The sequence below is a fragment of the Rhinoderma darwinii genome, chromosome 7 (assembly GCF_050947455.1).
Source record: "Rhinoderma darwinii isolate aRhiDar2 chromosome 7, aRhiDar2.hap1, whole genome shotgun sequence".
NCBI classification, from domain to species: domain Eukaryota; kingdom Metazoa; phylum Chordata; class Amphibia; order Anura; family Rhinodermatidae; genus Rhinoderma; species Rhinoderma darwinii.
In genome coordinates this window covers 38,679,519-38,699,574 of record NC_134693.1, presented here as the reverse complement: position 1 = coordinate 38,699,574, position 20,056 = coordinate 38,679,519, and the positions used below count along the sequence as shown (strand labels likewise).

The following is a 20,056-nucleotide window of genomic DNA, read 5'->3' as shown; positions in this document are numbered from 1 at the left end:
GATCTTCCAGAGAATGAACCTACGTTGGCCCAACCTCTTCTTCTTCCTCCTACATTCATATTTGAATAAAGTCATTTATTAACAATAATACTTGGATAGCAGTAAAGTAATTTTATGTATAGTAATTTAATTAGTTACATATTTCAAACTTTACGCGTTGATAAGATTTTCTGTTCTTTTTACTATGACAAGGGTTCAAATCGGGTTTTGTGGTTAAATGTAAATTAAGCGGATCTCTCTATCTGCGGTGACAGAAGGGCTACTGTGTATAACTGGCCTAAGTGGCTCATATAGGGGAGCTTCATGAATACGCCGGACTCATAACTAAGGGCCTGTTCACATCAGCGTTGGCTTTCCGTTGAGGGGTTCCGTCTGAGCTTTCCGTCGGGTGAACCCCTCAATGGAAAGGCAAACGGAAACCATAGCTTCCGTTTGCATCACCATTGATATCAATGGTGACGGAAACCTTGCTAATGGTTTGCGTTTGTCACCATTCAGTCAGGCTTCCGTTTTTTTGACGGAATTAATAGCGCAGTCAACAGAGCCTCTGATGGAACCCCTCAATGGAAAGCCAACGCTGATGTGACCAGGCCCTAACTCCGGTGTATTCTTTCAGTTCTCCTATTAGCCAAATGGCCAAAAAACTAGACCAGGTCCACACTGGAGATTTTCATTACGGACGGTCTGCAGTGTGTTACAGTAGCAGCAAAGTAGATGAGATTTGAATAAATCTCATCCACACGAAAAACCATTCATAAATTGACCTGCAGTGTTTGTTTTAAATCCGCAGCATGTCAATTTATGTTGCAGAATCGCTGTTTTACTGTTGCGTGTTTTCCCCATTGAATTCAATGGGGAGGTAAACCCCGCGACAAACAGCAGCTGTTGTGATTTTTTGCGTCGGAAAAGCTACGATTCCATGGCAAAAATCGCAACTCAGGAAAAAAAAAAATCATTAACTTACCCAGAACTCTCTGCTACTTTTGTCTAGCTCGGCCTCCAGTGATGACATTTCATCCCATGTGACTGCTGCGGTCACATGAGTTGAAATGTCATTCCGCAGTTCACATTCCGGCTAAATTACTGCACCACAATTTGGTGTGGTTTTGCGTCTGAAATTCCCTGCGGCGTCTAGGGCGGATAGATATGCTGTGTGCTTTTACACAGCGTATCTAGCCACCATGTGTGAACATAGCCTAGGAGTATGGACCTTAAGCTGTAATATGCTGCCCTGATATAGGGCAGCATATTACAGCTTAACAGATCCGCTTTAATTACTGTATAAATGAAAAGTTCTAAAAATTTCTACTGTCATTTGTTTTTCAGTTATATCCGTGGAGTCCCCATCTGCAATAGGTTTAGGATCCATTCACGCTTAGCCACTTTCACACAATGCAGATTTAGGCCTCATGCACACTAACCTATTTTTGTCGTCCCGTAAATACTGGCGTAAATACGGGTCCTTGGTCACACGTATTCGACCCGTATTGCACCAGTATTTACGGGCACGTTTTCGCTGCAAAATTGCACTGCAGTAATCGGCAGCCCTTCTCTCTATTAGTGCAGGATAGAGAGAAGGGACAGCCCTTTCCGCAGAAAAAGTAAAAGAAATTCATACTTACCCGGCCGTTGTCTGGGTGACGCGTCCCTCTCTTGACATCCAGTCCGACTGAAACGTCATCCCGGGAGGCCGTACTGGAGGAAGAAGCAGGGAGTTTGCGGTAAGTAGGAACTTCTATATTTTTTATTTTTTTTACAGGTTGATCTATATTGTGATCGTTAGTCACTGTTCAGGGTGCTGAAAGAGTTACTGCCGATCGTTTAACTCTTTCAGCACCCTGGACAGTGACTATCCCTTGACGTCGCCTAGCAACGCTCCCGTAATTACGGGTGCACACACGTAGTCGCCCGTAATTACGGGAGCCCCATAGACTTCTATGGGCCTGCCCGTGCCGTTATTACGGCCTGAAATAGGATATGTTCTTTATTTTTAACGGCACGGGAACCTTCCCGTAAGCATACGGGGAGGTACCTGTGGCCAATAGAAGTCTATGGGCCCGTAATTACGGGCGTTTTTACGTTCGTGTGCATGGGGCCTCATCAGTCAGTATTTTGCATTCATATTTTTCATGCCAAAACCAGGAGTGGATCCGAAACAGATTAAATATATGCATTTGTTTTGTTTTTTTTGCAAGGACTCCTGGTTTTATCTTTTAAAAAAAATAAATATATAGATATAAAATACTATACAAATCATCACTCAGTGAAAGTATATATAAAAAAGTATATATTTTGCTATAAAATAACAAATCTGTAGCACCTTTTCGTTGTGCTATGCGTGGTGATATTCCTCCTGGAAATTTATGATTTAATTGACTATTGGCTTTTATGATTCAATGCTAGCAGTTTAAGACTAAAAGGACTCACCCTCTTGACGATGAATGTTAACACTCAGTTGTCAATTAAATCGTACATTTACCGAGAGGAATAACTGAGTAACCGCTAATAACAAAGTTGAAGCATAATTTATTTCATGGGTAATGCAAGGTTTTTCTGAAGCAGACCAGTCAGGGGAGCTAACGGGTCTTCTTAACAAATCAACATGAAAAATCCTTTCTAGCAGAGAACTGTCTGAGAATGGGTTACAGGGGGTTGAGAGATGGGATCCCCGTCGCTCCTCTCTTTGGTGGAAATATGCTTGTTTTTCCGCAGCGCCACAAAGAAAACAAAGCAATCAATGAACATCCATTGGCTTTAATGAGGGCCCTGTGATTCTCTAATGCCAAGAGCCATGCTGAATATTGCAATAGCTTTAATACAAGGCAGTCCTGAGTCTGAAGGTTACGTTTTAGATAGATTTATTTTTATTTATATATATATATATATATATATATATATATATATATATATATACACACAGATCTGTAGGTTTTGATTCATACTCGCACCTTCTGTCAATTTTGTTTTATCCATTCTTTTTCTTTCATCTGCTTCATGCTGAATGTCATTTTAAAAATATCCCATGTCTGCTGACGTGTGATGTTGGTGTGGGAGGCTGACGTCTGTCATTCCTCCTATGTGGGCCAGCTTTAGGTGCTGCTTGCGTTGGGAGCTGTGCATGCTTAGGGATGGAGAGAGTAGCACACAACCAGTTTGGAGGAAAAAAATGCATGAAAATCTCACCACTACACAATTGCATATCGAAGAGCACCAAGGACCGTTGCTTCATAGGGTAGATGGTATTGCTTGTTTAATGTCCATGTGGATGGCAAATGTACATTTGACTCAATCTGGATTAGCATGGATATAAAGAAATTCTCCCAAAAACTCCCCTGATCAACATTTTGGACAATTTTAAAAGAGCCTATCACGTCCTTTTTCACATTAAACCTGCACCAACATTTATATAAAATAAATAAAACATAGTGGTTGCACATAACAGTTTTGTCCAAGCAAGCCCAATACCTTTCCTAATCGTTCCCAAACTTTTTCCAAACTGTATGTTAATTAGCACTAAGGCGTACACGGGGCGTTCCAGCATAAGAGTCTGGCGTATCAACTCGTCCACCGAGCAATTGCTCCAACATCCCCTCCAGGATGCGCTGAACGAAATCCTTCACATCTGCAAACCTACTTCCCTGCACAGTGCCGCTGTTTGATGCTTTGTACTAGTGACGTCAGTCCGTGAGGATAAGCAGGGGTTGCTTTTTGGGTGCACAGGCGCAGGGAATGGGGAAAAACCGGGCTAACAATCAAGAGGAGAGAGGTGGGATGGAGGTGGACAGACAAAGGACTGATGATGCGGAGAGGCTAACATGTTTTTTTCTAAAGACTAAAGAGGTATGGGGTACTTTTTTAATGAACACATAATGGAGAATGATTGAGGGAACTTGAGGCTACATGACTGTGATAGATTGGGTGAGGAAAATGTGACCTGTGCATTTTAGAGCTGCTACTGGTAGTTTCTAATTGCTTATTTCACCTTGGAGCCACTAAATATTACAGTAGGGAATTGTGTGACCTATGTCCGCTTATGCTGTCATGGTACAGCCATTGCAATGAATTCTCCATTGACAGAATACAGGCTGCAATAAATTCCACCTGAAGGCAAATGGAGAGGAATAGTCCTGTAGGACTCTTATGTGCTGTAGATATGAAGGTGAAGAATTTTTTTTATAAAGGTGGCGCTCCTCAGAGGTGCTGGTTCCTATAGTTTGTCCAATAGACTCACTAGAATGCTTTTTATTTAGGAGTGGGCACACTACCAAGAGGGAGTGTGCATCTGTGAGTCTGTGTGTTTGTTGTGGTTTAGCGGCTGCCACCTACTGCGATCCCTAAAATAATCTTTGTTGCGGGATTGAAGATGAAAGCAAGGGAATCTAGGAAAAAGTTAATTCGGTATTATGGTATCGGCGCCTGTCTGGTAAGTGAAGATGAGAAGTATACGGATGGAGCCATCTTTAACTTGGCTGATAACTTGCTGCGGCGCGATATCACACAAAAGCCATTGAAAAAGTCGAGATAAGAAATCTTACCACTGTTTGTTTATTTAATGCGTTAAAAGTCAAGGTAAAGACCGCTACATCTGTATAATAAAAGTATTTCTTTAATCATTAACCGGTACGTGTTTCTGGACCGTTCCGGTCCCTTCATCAGGTCTGGTATAATTACCAGACAAGATGAAGGGAACCAAAACCATAATACTGCATGAACTTTTTCCTAGATTCCCTTGCTTTCTTGTGTTGCGTCTTGTAGTAATATTATATTAGAAACATTTTAATAATGCAATAACCTAAATATATTTTCAAATTGCTTTAAAGTAGAGCAAAGCCTTTTTTTATTGCATGGCAGTGAAGTTTGTAAAATTTCTCTTTTGACAGGTTTTGTGTAAGTGGGAAGGGGTTAAATGTTCTTGTTAGTCAGTGGCCCATTCTGGAGCAAATTTCTTCTAAACAACATACAGCCTCATCTGACTAACAATTTGCAATAGGTTTAGTTTCTAGACTGTCCGGTGCTCCACGTGTCAATTGTAGGGATTATGGGTTTGCAAAACGTCTTTGAAGTCCATTGATTTTGGTCAACCAGAATGTGTCACTACCTCGGAAATGCATAGAGAGTTGCTCATGCGCTCAATAATTACATAGTTATCCCAAGTGTGTGTATATATAATATAGACTTCCACTCCCTTCAGTGCATCATCTCTGACCCAGAGAGAGTCACACAGGGCTGCAGCTGCACATAGAGTTTCCGAATGTGTCGTCCCAAGGAGGGAGAGGAGGTCACTGGAAACATCCTATTAGCAGGATGTGGGGGGAATAGTGGAGAAGAATAGTATTGGCACCAATGGAGAAGTAAGAAGATACATGTGCTGGCTGAGCCAATAGGGATACTGCAGAATTAGGATAACATTTGGATACTTATTCAATTTTAAAGTCCTTGTGAGAAAATATGTATAGGAAGCTTTTTTTTTTTTTTCTTATGACCAAATCTTTCATAGTCGTGTTCACCGCAAATATACTTTGCACCTTTGTGATGGAGACGCAGGCTTACAGTAGAGTTTCACACGCTTTCGAGTTATGGAAGAATATGTTGACACCTCCCGAGCTGAGACCTGGTATTTAGTCACTGCAGGTGGGCACAAATACATTTATTACAGCAAACGGCGCGCTTTATACCAAATTTGTAGTGCTCAGAGGTCCAAATAGGGTGTAGAGATGCACACACCTATTGAAGTGGCCATGGACAAGATTCAGACAGGATTTCCAGGTCTGTGACCACATATGTAGATTTAGTCCCTATAAAGAACCTAAAAGACCTAGCCAATGGAGTGTAGATATATACCCGATTGTAAATCTAAAAATCTCCATATTTTTTTTAGAATTTTTTTTTTTTTTGGGAGTTCGCATTATAGAGATCATCAAACTTTCCTATCGCTGGTTTATTTTTGCATATGTTCGCGAAGGTCATAATTGCTATGGAAAAATCTGCTTTAGAAATTTGCAGATTAATAGTTGGATGTGCTGCGGATCCGCACAAGGATTAGCCCCTATCCCTGTGCAATGGGTAACGTGTCACTTAATTTTTTTTCTGTGATGTTTTTGAATCCGTGCCACAAATCTTGCCTGAATTCTGCACTGACACAATTTTCCATTAAAACCAATGTGAGGTGGTTCTGCGGAAATACGACCCACATGAACATGCCCTCAGGCTACCACGGTCGTCTGCAGAAGGTCCATGGGGACAAACTTGTCATGTCTCAGCCATGTGCCAGAGGATCCAGGAATTTTTAAAACCTTCTTGAGTCCATTCTTACCATTTGACCGACGGACGTCTGAGATCTTGAAAAAAAATAGTCCAATACTGCACAGTGAAGCTTTAAATTCCAGTTTTATTCTCTGGGATGGCTTTGAGCTTGCACGGAACTCTCTATGGGTAACTGACTTCTAGAGCCTAACATTTTTCTTTAGTTTTTCAGCTTTGAAGGAGTTACTTGTGTGCTACATGGTTCCTGATGAAACATTCATTACGTAATCAGATAAAATAAACTCCGTGAATTGATCTGGCATTCGCTTATTCCATTCTAACAATGTCTTGCCCAAAGGGACATGAGACTGGTAATCCTTTCCAGAAAGGGGGGGGGGGGGGGGCTGTCATCTGTTTTGAATTAGTAACATGTCAGATTAGTATTGGATTGGAATGTTCTGGTAACAGAAAACGTAACTGTGTTTCTGTGTCGGAAAGTTGTCATAAAAATGTTATGTATATTGTGTCTGCTTTTGAACTACCAGGATGGTCAGGAGTGGATGAGCCAAGTTCTGCAGGCAATGAAGATAGAATTATGACTAAAGAAGTCAAATGATTCTCTTGACATAATGATACAGGTATAAAATAGACAAATAGCTTTATATAGCCAAAGCAAAAAAATAAAATAAAAAAAATGAAAAATTAAATTTCCCCCTAGTGTTTTGCAGATTGCAAGGTTTGTCCCTTTAGCAGTGTCCTAATGAGTTTGATATCTAGTTGGATTAGAGGCAAATTTTAAATGGCGTTGCCAGCTTTTCTTTCTGAAACAGGGTGGACAGAAAGCAGGAATGGTGAGGGGAAAATCTCAGCCAATACTGAGATAGAGATATATAAATATGGATATAAACATCCATTTGAAAGATTGATGTATTACTATTTTTTTGGTTTGTTTGTTGTGTGTGTGTGTGTGTGTGTGTGTGTGTGTGTGTGTGTGTGATTGATGTCTGCAAAAATAAAATTGGATTGTAAGCCCTACTATAACGTCAGGTATGACCAATATACTGTGAACCATTTCAGTAGGTTAACACTGTAATAAATGCACATGATACAATTAGAAAACTGTTTAGCGCTGAAAACGAAGTATATTATATGGTTTAATTTCTGCATAGACTACTTGGTGAGATTTGAGAAATATCTCCATTCTCTGTATTTATGTAAATTGCATAATCCAAGAAGTTTTACCAAGTTACAAGAATGGGAAAAGTCCTAAAGGAGAGAACAGATGGCCTTGGCTCTCAGTCTTTGGATTTACATCATCCAAAAGAGTGAGCATTTTATGTGTTCATGCTTCTTCATCCAGGAAGCTGAATTACAAGGGTTTGGGTTAAAAAGACAGGATTATTGTGATCTGTGTGAAACTGAGCAATTAATTTGTCCTTTACTTCCATATAGCTTTGGAAAAGAAAATTAATTTTATTTTAGCCATCCGCTGATAACTCTTGGCCTGAATAGATATATAAAGTGTAAAGGAAAGACTCATGTCGCCTCTATTTTTAGAGTGATTGGTGGGAGTATGCGGGATTCGGCTGCTTCCGTCGCTTCCATGGAGTATGAATAATGCGGCGTGGAGCATCCTTGTCTGCTGCTCATTTTTATACTCCTTCTTCTTGCTGTGGTTGTGCGGCTGGGGGTGGGGGGGGGGGGGGTGTGAGGGCCTGAAGTCCCACATTCTAAATATCGGTGGGGGTCCCAGTGGTCGGACTCGCCAATCTAAAATTTATCACCTATCCAGTGGATAGTTGGCAAATGCTTTTGGCCGGAATTCCTCTTTAATTACAAGTTGCTCTACTAATACTTCAGCATTTGAATCCGTAGAAATATACCGTCTTCAACTCGCGGCTTTGAAATAAAAATATTATAAATTATAAATATTAATATATTAAATCCATCACTTGTTGCATGTTTACTTTCGTATGAATTTTGTAAAGTCTTGAAGTTTTAATCATATAAATATGTCATGCTCTATTAATCTAAGGCCACTATTTATCAAAAAGCAGTGATAACTAGGCCGTTCACGCGGCGATAGAAAATAGGTTATCAACTCTTCGTTGTTCTCTCCTGTCCTTTAGGCTGCACTCGGACGAGCGTTGGCAACTTCAAACGTGAAAAACTAATGTTTTTCATGTCCGAGGTGCACCCATGCAGGACACGTTGTCACGGATCCCCACATAGACTAGAGTCTATGGAGGGATGGGTGACACGCAGTAAAATAGGACATGTCCTACTGTTGAAACTTCGGTCATGTGAACGGCCCTATTGAAATACATGAGTCTGTGTGACGGACATTTTAACGGCCGTGATACACGCTCGTCTGAATGAGCCCTTAGACTAAGTATTCATTCATTCATTCATTCATGCTGCTGCTCCAAGGCCCCTGAAAAAAATGTTTAATCTGTGATGCACATGCTTAGTATTTCACTACTGGGCACAGGGCCATTTTAACACTTTGGCGGGCGCAGTGCAAATAATCAGTGAGTGGGCTCCCTCCTGAACAGACTGTAGGGTTAATATTGTCTTTGTTTCCAGTGATCGGGCTGCACTGAGGTCTGAGTACCAGGGCTGTGCTGTAGTGTCCTGTACTAATCACGTGGTCTCCTGATCTTCTGTGCAACCCTGCTCCTACATCCCCTCGTCAACCAGCCGATCTGCTTAGCCGGTGTGTGGCACTCCTACGCCCCCTCAGTGCTGGTCCTGGAATGAGTTGATGCTGCGATGCCTCTCTGAGCCTGGCCACCTAGGAAACTCTCCTGACAACCAGAAACGCTACAGGGTGTTCAGTGGCGCTAAAGCCAGCCGCTCGCCTCTAAACAGAACTACATTACCAACCACACAGTGAGCAGACAACTGGGCTTATTATACATGAGCCTTTTATGAAGGTTTCAGAACTGCAGTCGAACAGTGGAAACTTAGGAGTCTGATTCGGAAGTTTGGCTTACCAACTCAACAGCCCTGAATATTTCTGAACAATTTGAGAAGGAAGCGGAGCCAGTTGCAGACCACACAAATCCACAAAGAGGATCACATCTTTTTGTAAATGTGTTCATATGGTGGGCTCATGGCCCTTTAAAATAAGTGATCGATCTAATGTACAACTCATCCGCCAGATGCATGCTGATTTTTATCAGTGTATAGAAAGCGTAGCACTTCTATGTTAACTCCTTATCTGCTGTGAAAGAAGGAACTGAATAAAATAAACCAAGCTGAGGTTCTTATGAGCCATTCATTGTATATGAAAGTGTGTACTACTGTGGCGCAGGCATAATGTACCAAAACACCCCCACCATGCAGAAGTGACATAAGAGGTTGGTCTTTTGAATATCTGGTTATTTATTTGGTAGGAACAGAAGAAACTAAGGCCTGTGAAATTGCACATTATGGCCTCTTAAATGGAACCCATTTAATTGCAAATGTGTGGGCCTAACGCAGTAACCCTTTGGTGGCAGGTAGCAGCTGACAGGCAAATGCTGGCCCTTATTTTTAAGGTCATCAGCTAGGGTCCCTTGATCGCAGTTCCATCTGTGCTGCTGTGATGGTGGTCCTGAGTTTGCATATGACAGATAGTTCTGGGATCTTCAGTATACATGATTTATTATACTTTTTTGTAAAGTCATCTGATCCATTGGTTAAGAAAGAATAGCTACAGTTATAGAGGATATACATTACACTACACAGTACGGTCTCCCTCTCAAAGGCAGCAGCATCGTCCATATTTTTGTAGACAAAGGGATGAAATTGAACACCCAGCATCGTACTGCGTATCTCCTCTTAGAAAAGGCCCTGACGTGTATATATCTGATGAAATATAAGATTATACTGTGGAACGCTGTTGCTCTGCAGAACCCTTTTCGCAACGTGAGAGGCAGAGCCTGGGGTGTCGCTGCTGCAATAGTTCAGCTGTAAAATTGGTTGAGCATTTAGTCTGGGCTCGGAGTCAAAATGACTGTATAATATCGTGTGTCTCTCATCCAGAGGAGAACTGGCCAGATGTTTTCTGCTATATATTTGATGCTTTGGAAAAGGAAGTGAGAAGAAACCACTGGGACCATTCGAGCAGCTTTTTGTGCCTTTGCCAAGTATAACTTTGATTAATGCTCCGTATAGAACATTGTATTAAAATTGCATAAGTTCCTTAATTACAGCCGAATGTTCAACGGCAGTAAAGTATATTCATTTTGTTAAATAACATGCTCTTTGTTGGATAAATAGGTCTGTGAAAGCATCCGGTCATCTGGCCTAAGTGCATTTTCTCATTAACATGAGTTGCATTCACTTTGGATGATTGGTCAATCTTTAATATATACGTAAGGTTTTGTAGCTCTCTTCTGTACAAGGCTAATCCTAGGTTTAGACATTACAAAGATTTTGGCCACAATTGGAGAAACACCCTGATAATTATTGGGACCTTACCTGCAGAGATGGTTTGCTTAAAAGAAAACGGTTATACTGGATAGAGCGCCGATCTTCTCAAAAGGAATCCCTAGACTAGACGTATAGCAATATTAATCAATATCGGTGATAAAAATGTGTTCGGTCTGATCGGGATCCCACTCAGTGAATGTGATTATTTTGCAGGGCTCTTGCACGTGGTCGGGCGATTAGCATTTATTGTAACATTATTATTGCGACTATACATGTATATATCAGAGCTGGACAGATAGCCAGGTAGCCAAATGTGCCCAATTTGCTTCGTTTCCCTTGTGGTGGCGCTACAGAAGAATTAAACACTTGCTTCCAGGTTCCCTAACAGATTTCTGCTGGTGGTCTTAGCAGCAAGACACCCACCCTGTGATCAGCCTAAATTCCAGGGATTTGGAAAGTAACTCCTTTTGTACGAATCCTAACAATTTTACGATTTACTGACGATAATTTGTGTGGCCAACTTTAGAAAAAAAGAAAATAAGAAAAAAAATCAATGAATTTTAAGAGACAGCCCATGTAGGAATTTGTTTAATAAGATAATACTCACTGAAAATATTTCTCTATAGGACCAATATAAACTAATTAGAATATGTCAATGATTTCTATTTCAAGAAGGAACAAGTGTTGTAGGCTGAAGACCAGGTAATAAGTTGAGGTGTTTTTCCATCTTACGCAATTAGGCTTTGTAATAATGTAACATTTTTAGTTTCTAACTGAAAGGATTATTTGTCATACACTTGGCTAGATAATAAATGAGTAAACTAATCTGAGGGATGACTAGTTGACCATATCTGATTGCTATGATGAGACATTGAGGAATAAGGCAATTTATCAAAATTGTGAGTTGCCACAACTGTCTGTCTAAGGAATGACCTCATAAGTGTTTTTGCTCTTGTGCCCTTAATTGGCCGCTGGGGCTGCATGAAAGGTGAGCTCGTTCCATCTCTTCACTTGTTGTGATGGTGTCTGTTGCTGTGGTGCTGCACTTGTGGGGGTACGTGGCCCAGAGCCAACGTGGCTTGGCCTGGCAGCATGGGTGCTTCGGGGCCCCTGAGTTGCTTCCTCTGCGGGTGTGGTGTTGCGGTAGCGGATGCCACCATGTGATGGTGCAACCAATAGAGTAGGGACCCACTTAAGAGGTCGCCGTGAAGTGACAAGTGGTCTTATACAATTTGATCAAAATGTTAACAAAGAATCTCATGTTTATAGAAAAATGTTCCCTTCATTTTGAACATGTCTGATGACTATGTTAGTACTTTATTTACAAGGACGTTTGAAAGTCCCAGATATTCCAATATGGTCGAAATTCGTCAGTCTAAATGGCTAAATACCCCGATTTATAGCTTTAAGATCACATGTTGGTGGCAGTCACACTAGCCTAAGAAAGCTTGCTTCCCAATAAGGTACTGTGAGAATACATACACAGCCCTTAACTACCGGACGACTATGCTAGTCATGAACGTCAGGCAGTAGCCGCGTCAAGACAAGCATACTCTGCATGCTTATTGCGCCGAGCAACAGCTGTAACACCACCATAGCCCCACTCAAACAGTGGAGATCAGAGAAACATCTGAAATTCATTGTTTAAAGAGGCTCTGTCACCAGTTTTTGCAACCCCTATCTGCTATTGCAGCAGATCGGCGCTGCAATGGAGATAAGAGTAACGTTTTTTTTTTTTTTAAGTAGCTACATCGACTTACCTGCAAACGCTGATGCTGCAGAATCGACTGTAGCCTCTGGTGCCAATGTGTCCTCGATGGTCCGACACGATGCAGGACCTGGGGCAGGAAGTGAGTGACGTCACAGCGTGATCTCTCGAGAACACGCTGTGTCTGCACTGCCAGAAGCTGGGCGTTGTGTAGAGAAGTGGATGATACTTCTATACACAACGCCCAGCTAGTAAAAGAAGTAAAAACGCCCCGATGTAATGAACACAATACACGCCCACTTGTACTTTTACTTTAAACACGCCCAGTTGTACTTTAGAAAGCCTCATTTACATAAATATAAAAATGGTCATAACTTGGCCAAAAATGCTCGTTTTAAAAAAAACAAAAAAAAAACGTTACTCATCTCAATTGCAGCGCCGATCTGCTGCAATAGGAGATAGGGGTTGCAAAATCTGGTGACAGAGCCTCTTTAACCCTTCTGTGTTGATCGTGGGGAGAGACTTGGGGGCCTTCAATTGATGGCATGACATGGAATTCCTGTGACTCGATCAGAGCCCATACCTTCTATTGTCAGACAGCCTCGAGTCTGTTGAAAACACCAACAGAAAAAATGGGACATGGATAAACTTCAAAAACACAGAAAAGGCCATACTTACTAAGTAGAACGTAAGGAGGTAGTGGAAAAAGGGAGGATCCTGTTTCCACTACCTCCTTACGTTCTAACTAGCGGTGACCACTTGGTTTACCGGTTTGGATCCCGGCAGCAGCACCTGTGGACTTTTTCATTGCCTTTTCCAAGCACTATCGTGGTGAGCATAATAGACCACGTCCAATATTCCATTTAAACCTCACTGACCTGCACTATGTGGCGCCGTGCTTTTTGCTTTTCTGTAGCCTGGAATCTGTTGGACCATACTATGGTATTCCCTGCTGCCTGCCTGTGTCAGTAAATGTTTTGGAAAGGCATGTATACTAGTGATCAGAATTATCTTAACTTGAAACGTCCCATTTAATAGACTATTTATGGATTTCTTGTGTCATTTTAGAAAGTGCTGGAGACTTATTTTATTTTTTTAATCCTCCTGTTTCTTTTTTGTAAACAGTAAAAAGGCGACTCTTGTAATTAAGTGGCGGGTTTCTGAAGGAGATTAGGGTAATTAAACCTGTATAACGCTGTTCTCACTTCAGTTCCACTAATGCTTCTGGCCTTTTGTTGGCCGTGTCCCTAAATGCCCTCTGTCTCCACTCTGGTCAGCTCTGCCGAGTGTCAGCCCATTTGCAGCTTCTGTTGCCTGGTAATTTCTCTCCCATAGTGAAGCTGGCAAACGCATTGGCTAATTTGTTTCTTCTCCTTCACCATATTCTTTGTGGGAGGCCTGCCCATGGTTTATTCCTCTTTTCTGACATTCCATTTCTGCTGCATAATAAGACTTGGCAACTTGCTAGAAATGATTTTCGTGCTGGTGGGTGAGGATGTCACGCCACGTGTAACATGTACTGATTTTTTTATTTTACGCCAACATTTTTCACTTCATATACCGTATTCAAATTCGGATCATGTGCCCTGTATGTAGTGCTTCATAAACTATAAAGTTATTAATAACCTCCCCTTTACCCACTTTTCTTGCAGAAGTTTAGGATGTATTGACTAACACTGGTAGTGTAGCGCCTTTTTTTAATGCGGCTTTTGTCTGCATGGTAATTACAGGCGAAACCCTTTAAAACACCCTTGACCTGTAGGTATGGGGGAGACAAAAAAAACTGCATTGAAAAACTTCAGGTACTCGTTGACGTGTGAGCATATACCCGAACACTGGTCTCTGGCACTACAGAGGAGTGTTATTACTGGCTGAAGCTCTGAGAAGGGAGAGTTCCTCCACTGAGAGTAACATACGTGTTTAGCAAGAAAAGTCAATTTACAGCGAACAGAAAGTGGCCTGGAGGATCTCTGACAACAGCCGATCATGCAGGATGATGAACCTCTGCAGTTGTCACCCAAAGCGTGCATGGACTGTTACTATGCAATGGCCCAGGCAAATTCCAACATCTTCTGAAAGATCTTATTTTAGGAAGAACGTTATTATTTTTTTGGTCCTACTGTCACATTGCATCTAAAATGAAAATGTCTAAACCTCCTATGTGGACATATGCGTCTTCATGGTAATCGACTACAAACAAACACTGTGTAGTCTGATCCTGGAGTCCTACAGGACAGATGGAAGTATGACTTGCAGAATCAGACTGCACAGAGTTTTTGTAGTAGGTTTGCACAGGAGCTGTAGACACAGAACAGTAAGGGCAGGTTCACACCTGCGTTAGTGTTTTCGTTGTACTGATCCATCATAGGAGCAGAAAAATTAAAATACCGGATGCGTCGGTTCTGTTGTGCAACAGACCATTGGTGCCCCGCGGGACCTGTTCATTTTAATGAGTTTTTATCATGGTGTCCGTGATTTTAACGGAAACAATAGCGCAACGTGCCACGCTTTGGTTTCTAGTATTTTTGGCTGGATCTGTGACTAAAGCACCTAACGGAGCCCTGACGCAGATGTGAACGAAGCCTAAGTTGTCTATTATGGCAGCCTGTTTTGTCAGCGGGAGTATGAAATTTAGCTGCAGTTCATTATGAAAAAGGGTCAATTAAGATGATAACCTGCAAATTTCCAGTTCTATTATTTTGTAATTTAGAAGTTTGGTGCTTACCATTCATGAGCTGCTGGAGAGATCTGTGATCATGGAGGCAGCAAATAAAGAACTCTGATAAGGGGCAAGCGTCTCGCTGAAGAAGACAGCTGTCAATCGGTTACTGTGCTATTAAGGAAGTGATTGTATTTATCAGTCGATAGTTATATAATCCTATAGTCATCAGTTAGTATAATGTGTTAATCATTCATCCAGATGTTTTCCTTTATTTTATATTAAGGCTGCATTCACGCGAACGTGGTCCACCTTGGACGTGAAAAACTGCAGGAAAAACTCCCGTCCTTGCTGGACGAGTTATCGCGCATCCTCCATATACTAGAGTCTATGGAGGGATGCGTGAAGCGCAAAAAAAATAGGACATGTCCTATTTTTTCACGGACCCTTCACACGCTCCGTTGAAGTCATGTGAACGGCCCCACTGAAATACATGAGTCCGTGTGACAGCTGTTTTAACGGGAGTTACACGATCGTCTGAATGAGCCTTTAAGCAAGGGCCTGTTCACGTCACCGTTCGCTTTCCGTTCCAGGGGTTCCGTCGGAGGTTTCCGTTGGGTGAACCCCGCAACGGAAAGTGAAAGTGAAACCACAGCTTCTGTTTTAGTCACCATTGATATCAATGGTGACGGAAACATCGCTAATGGTTTCCGTTCGTCACCGTTCCGGCAGGTTTCCCGTTTTCCCGACGGAATCAATAGCGGAGTTGACTGCACTATTGATTCCGTCGGAAAACCGGAAACCTGCCGGAATGGGGACGAACGGAAACCATTAGCGATGTTTCCGTCACCATTGATATCAATGGTGACTGAAACGGAAGCTGTGGTTTCACTTTCCGTTGCAGGGTTCACCCGACGGAAACCTCCGACGGAACCCCGGAACGGAAAGAGAACGGTGATGTGAACAGGCCCTTAATCTACACAGCAGTGGTTTCTGAACAATGATTCTTGTGAGATTATATGGAGTCAGACTTCTTTTGTTGAAAGACACAGGAGAAAATGCTTCTCTGACCCTTCTTAAAAGGGTGATCGTTAACCTTCGCCTCTATACAAAACAGGTCCAATACACAACCTGCTTTGAAAGTCAAATGTTGACATTGGACACCTTTGTAGCGTAACCTCATTTCCTTGTATAATTAAATGTATTAATGAATTGAGGTTCAGCAGTTCAGCTTCTTATTGTTCAATGGCTTCATAAAAATCATTTGCACAAGTCTCCAGGTGTCATAAATGACGCATCGTTTCTTGTTGCCTTTTTCCTGTGTGGAATTTGATCAGTGTCTTCTGTATGGGAATCAATATCCATTTTGTTTGCTTAGCCCATTTGACCGGGTTACGTGACTCTGCGGAGACAAATCAATAGTGGTCTTCATCACTTTAGATATTCTGGAGTCCTTTGCAAACCAGGCCTGGGTGTGGTAGAGATTTAAGTGCTACAGGGACTTATATTTTTATTTATTTTTTCCTACTTTATTTAAATATCTGTTATTAGGTTGGGTTTTTGTTGTGTTTTTAACATACATTTATTTTGTTTTGGTAGATGAACTCTCATGGCTCTCAATATCCGTAAATCAACCAAAACTAAAAGCGCACCAAGAATTCACAATGTGAACCCAGCCTGAGGCCTCATGCATACGACCGCAATTTTCATCCGCAATTACGGATCCGTAATTGCACATAAAAATACTGATCCATTCATTTCTATGGGGCACGGACACCTTCCCGTATATTTACGGGTAAGTGTCTGGGCTGTAGAAATGACCCGCAAAAAATAGGACATGTCCTATTTTTGCATTTCCGGACCCTGCTCCTATATGTTTTTGATGTGAGCACAGCCTGCAAATGCGGGTGACAGTCCACGGCTCATCCGTGCCGTAATCGCAGACCGTACACACGGCTACGGCCGTGTGCAGGGTGCCAAAAAGGATCAGAACTGATTAAATTAAAAAAGGTACGAATGACCCTCTCTCTTGGCAAACATCATGGCCTTGTATCGTACGCCTTCGGCCCAAATAAAAATAAATGGCTCCCTCTCGGCACCTTTCCCTATTTACAATGGCACGAGACAGGGTTGTCCCCTATCCCCCCTGTTATATGTTCTGGTTATGGAACACCTCATGGCCTCCATTCGGAGCAACACGGATATTAAGGGTATTAATATTGGAGGGATGGAATACAAGTGCTCGGCATTTGCTGATGACCTATTGGTCTATCTCACAGATCCTCATGTCTCTCTTCCTTCATTGATGTCCGAGTTGTCCCGTTTTGGAACATGGTCTAATTTCAAAATCAATTTCTCTAAGTCGGAAGCGCTAAATGTTTCTCTCCCGGGCCCGTTAGTGTCGCTTCTCCAAAGTAATTTCCCCTTTTCCTGGCCCTCCAGAGGTATTACATATTTGGGTGCCCGTATAAGTGGTGACCTTACACAACTGTTTACAAATAATTATATCCCCCTACTGGCCAAGTTTCGCACTGATCTTAATTCCTGGCATAAGACTGAATTTTCCTGGTTTGGCCGTATCAATATTATTAAGATGTCGCTCCTCCCCCGCTTGCTTTATCTCCTGCAGACGATCCCCATCTCTATCCCATCCTTCTATTGGTTGCGGCTTCAGCGATGCTTCGGCTCCTTCATTTGGCCGACTGGTCGCCCACGTCTGAGCCGGGCTCTTCTGACTCGCTCCAGGGGTACGGGTGGGGTTGGTCTGCCGGATTGTAGGCTCTACTATCTAGCATCAACTCACGCACGTGTTTTAGATTTTTTTTCATAACCGTGAATCAAAACTATGGGTCCGTTTGGCTCAACAACTATGTCCCAGTACCCTATCATCCCTGCCGTGGACCCTGCCCGGGAACAGACCGACTCAAACCTCCTTTGTGGTCCATCATACCCTTCTGGTATTGAGGTCCTTAGGACCTGGAAGTACGCTTATAGACCCCCTGGGTCCTTTAACTCCTATCACAGATAATCCAGCCTTTCCTGCTGGTAAGGCTGGTCGCTCCTTCCTAGGCAGGCCGTCCACCAATCCCATGTATTTTGCCCAGGTCCTCTCCGCTTCCTCTCTTCTCCCTCTAACATCCATCTGCCCCGATGCTGTGCCCTCCACTCGCCGTATATATGAATATGCCCAGTTAAAGCACTTTTATGGAGCGGTTAAGCGACGCGCACATCTTCACCGGTTGTTGACGGACTTTGAGCGCCTATGTGTCTCCACCCAGCCCCCTACCCATATCATATCCACGATATATAAGTTACTCCTTTCACAGCGTTCCCAACAACTCCCCTCCTTCTGCGGGGCCTGGGAGAGAGAATTGCATACTACATTTACTGACACACAATGGAAGCGATGTTTCTCCCTCTCACAAAAAGCATCTATAGCCACTAGGGCCCAAGAAACTAGCTACAAAATAGTATCTAGATGGTACCGGGTCCCGGCTGCGCTTCATAAATGGTATCCATCTATGCCTGACAATTGTTGGCGTTGTGGTGATGTAGGAGGTTGTATGTCTCATGTTTGGTGGAGTTGCCCCTTGTTGAGGAGTTTTTGGGATGCGGTACTTAAATTGATATTGGAGGTTACTGGAGTCTCTGTCCCCAACTCTCCGGAAGCAGCTCTTTTATTCATGTTCCCGATGCCAATACAAGTTTATAAAAGCTCACTAGTTAGACATCTCCTTCAGGCAGCAAAGTCAGTGATCCCGCGCAGGTGGAAAACGGCAATACCCCCAACATTAGATGAGTGGTTTCGGGAAGTTGCCGCGATACAGCGAATGGAACACCTGGTGGCTCACTCTCCGGCAGCTGTGGTAAAATACACATCTACGTGGTCTCCTTGGATAGTGTTTCTTTCTTCTCCTTCCTACCTCACGGCTGTAACCTGAGTTGGCCTATGCTCTTGTGAAATGTACTGTGACGCTTGCTGGCTGATGTTTTTTCACCCAGAATACCCCAGAATCGGAGTCCAGGATCCCCTTGTCCTCTCCCCTCCCTCCTACTCCTCCCCCTCTTGGGACCTTTTTCTATACTTTCTCTTCCCCTGTCTAGGGTAATGTGCCGCTGCCTCTCTGTTTGAATTAAGTGGCCTCACTGTGCCTCCTGATGTTTTGCTGTAAGAATTCTCCATGCTACTGTTGTATACTGCGCAGTGTCCTTCCTATTGAGATGTGATGCACATTATTGATTGATTTCTCTTTTTTGTTGTTGTTCTGATTTGTTTTTGATTTGGTCCACTGACCTTGTTTGTCGGTTCCATTTATGGTGTGGAGGCCTTCCCTCCACTATGTTGTGTAATTTTGTGTTTTGAAACTCAATAAAAAATTTTGAATAAGAAAAAAAAGGTACGAATGACATTAGTTGCCATCCTACATCAAGTTCTTAGCCTTAAAACTAAAGGTGTCCTTTAAAGGGTATGTCCACCTTTAGAATAGCATTTTACAGTTTATATATAGAATTAATCAACATAAAAAGTTTACAAATACATTGCATTGCTGATCGTGTACTTACCCCCAGTTACAGCATGTAACGTAGTATTCACGGTTCTGCAGGCTTTAGAGGTGACATTTCCCAGCATTTCTTGCTGGCTTAATGTTTGCACAGAGCTTTGCAGTGGTGATTTGGTTTCTGGGAAGTGCAAGCAATTGTACTAATAATCTGTAAGGGTCAATGGCCGTGTAGTATGGCCGGGGTTCACACACAGTGTATTCTTTGCGGATTTGCGGTGCAAATCTGCAGCATTATACAGTATAATAGAAGTGGACAGGGTTTTATAGACCCCCATCTACATGTAGTGGAAAAAATCATCTGCGTGAAAATGTAACAAATCTGCAACATGCTCATCATACTTGTGTGGGAAAACCCCACTGATTTTTACCACAGGTTTAATCTTTTGCAATGCATAGGGTGAAATCTTCAGCCAAATCGCATGTAACCTCAATATCTGCATGTACGTCTGGACGCAGCCTAATATG

General features: G+C 42.4%; 1 protein-coding gene across 4 annotated transcripts in view; it reads left to right on the top strand.

Moving 5' to 3' along the window:
- FNBP1L (formin binding protein 1 like) overlaps positions 1-20,056 on the top strand; it is a 137,040-nt gene that overhangs the window by 44,780 nt on the left and 72,204 nt on the right. The gene's annotated exons all lie outside the window — the stretch shown is intronic.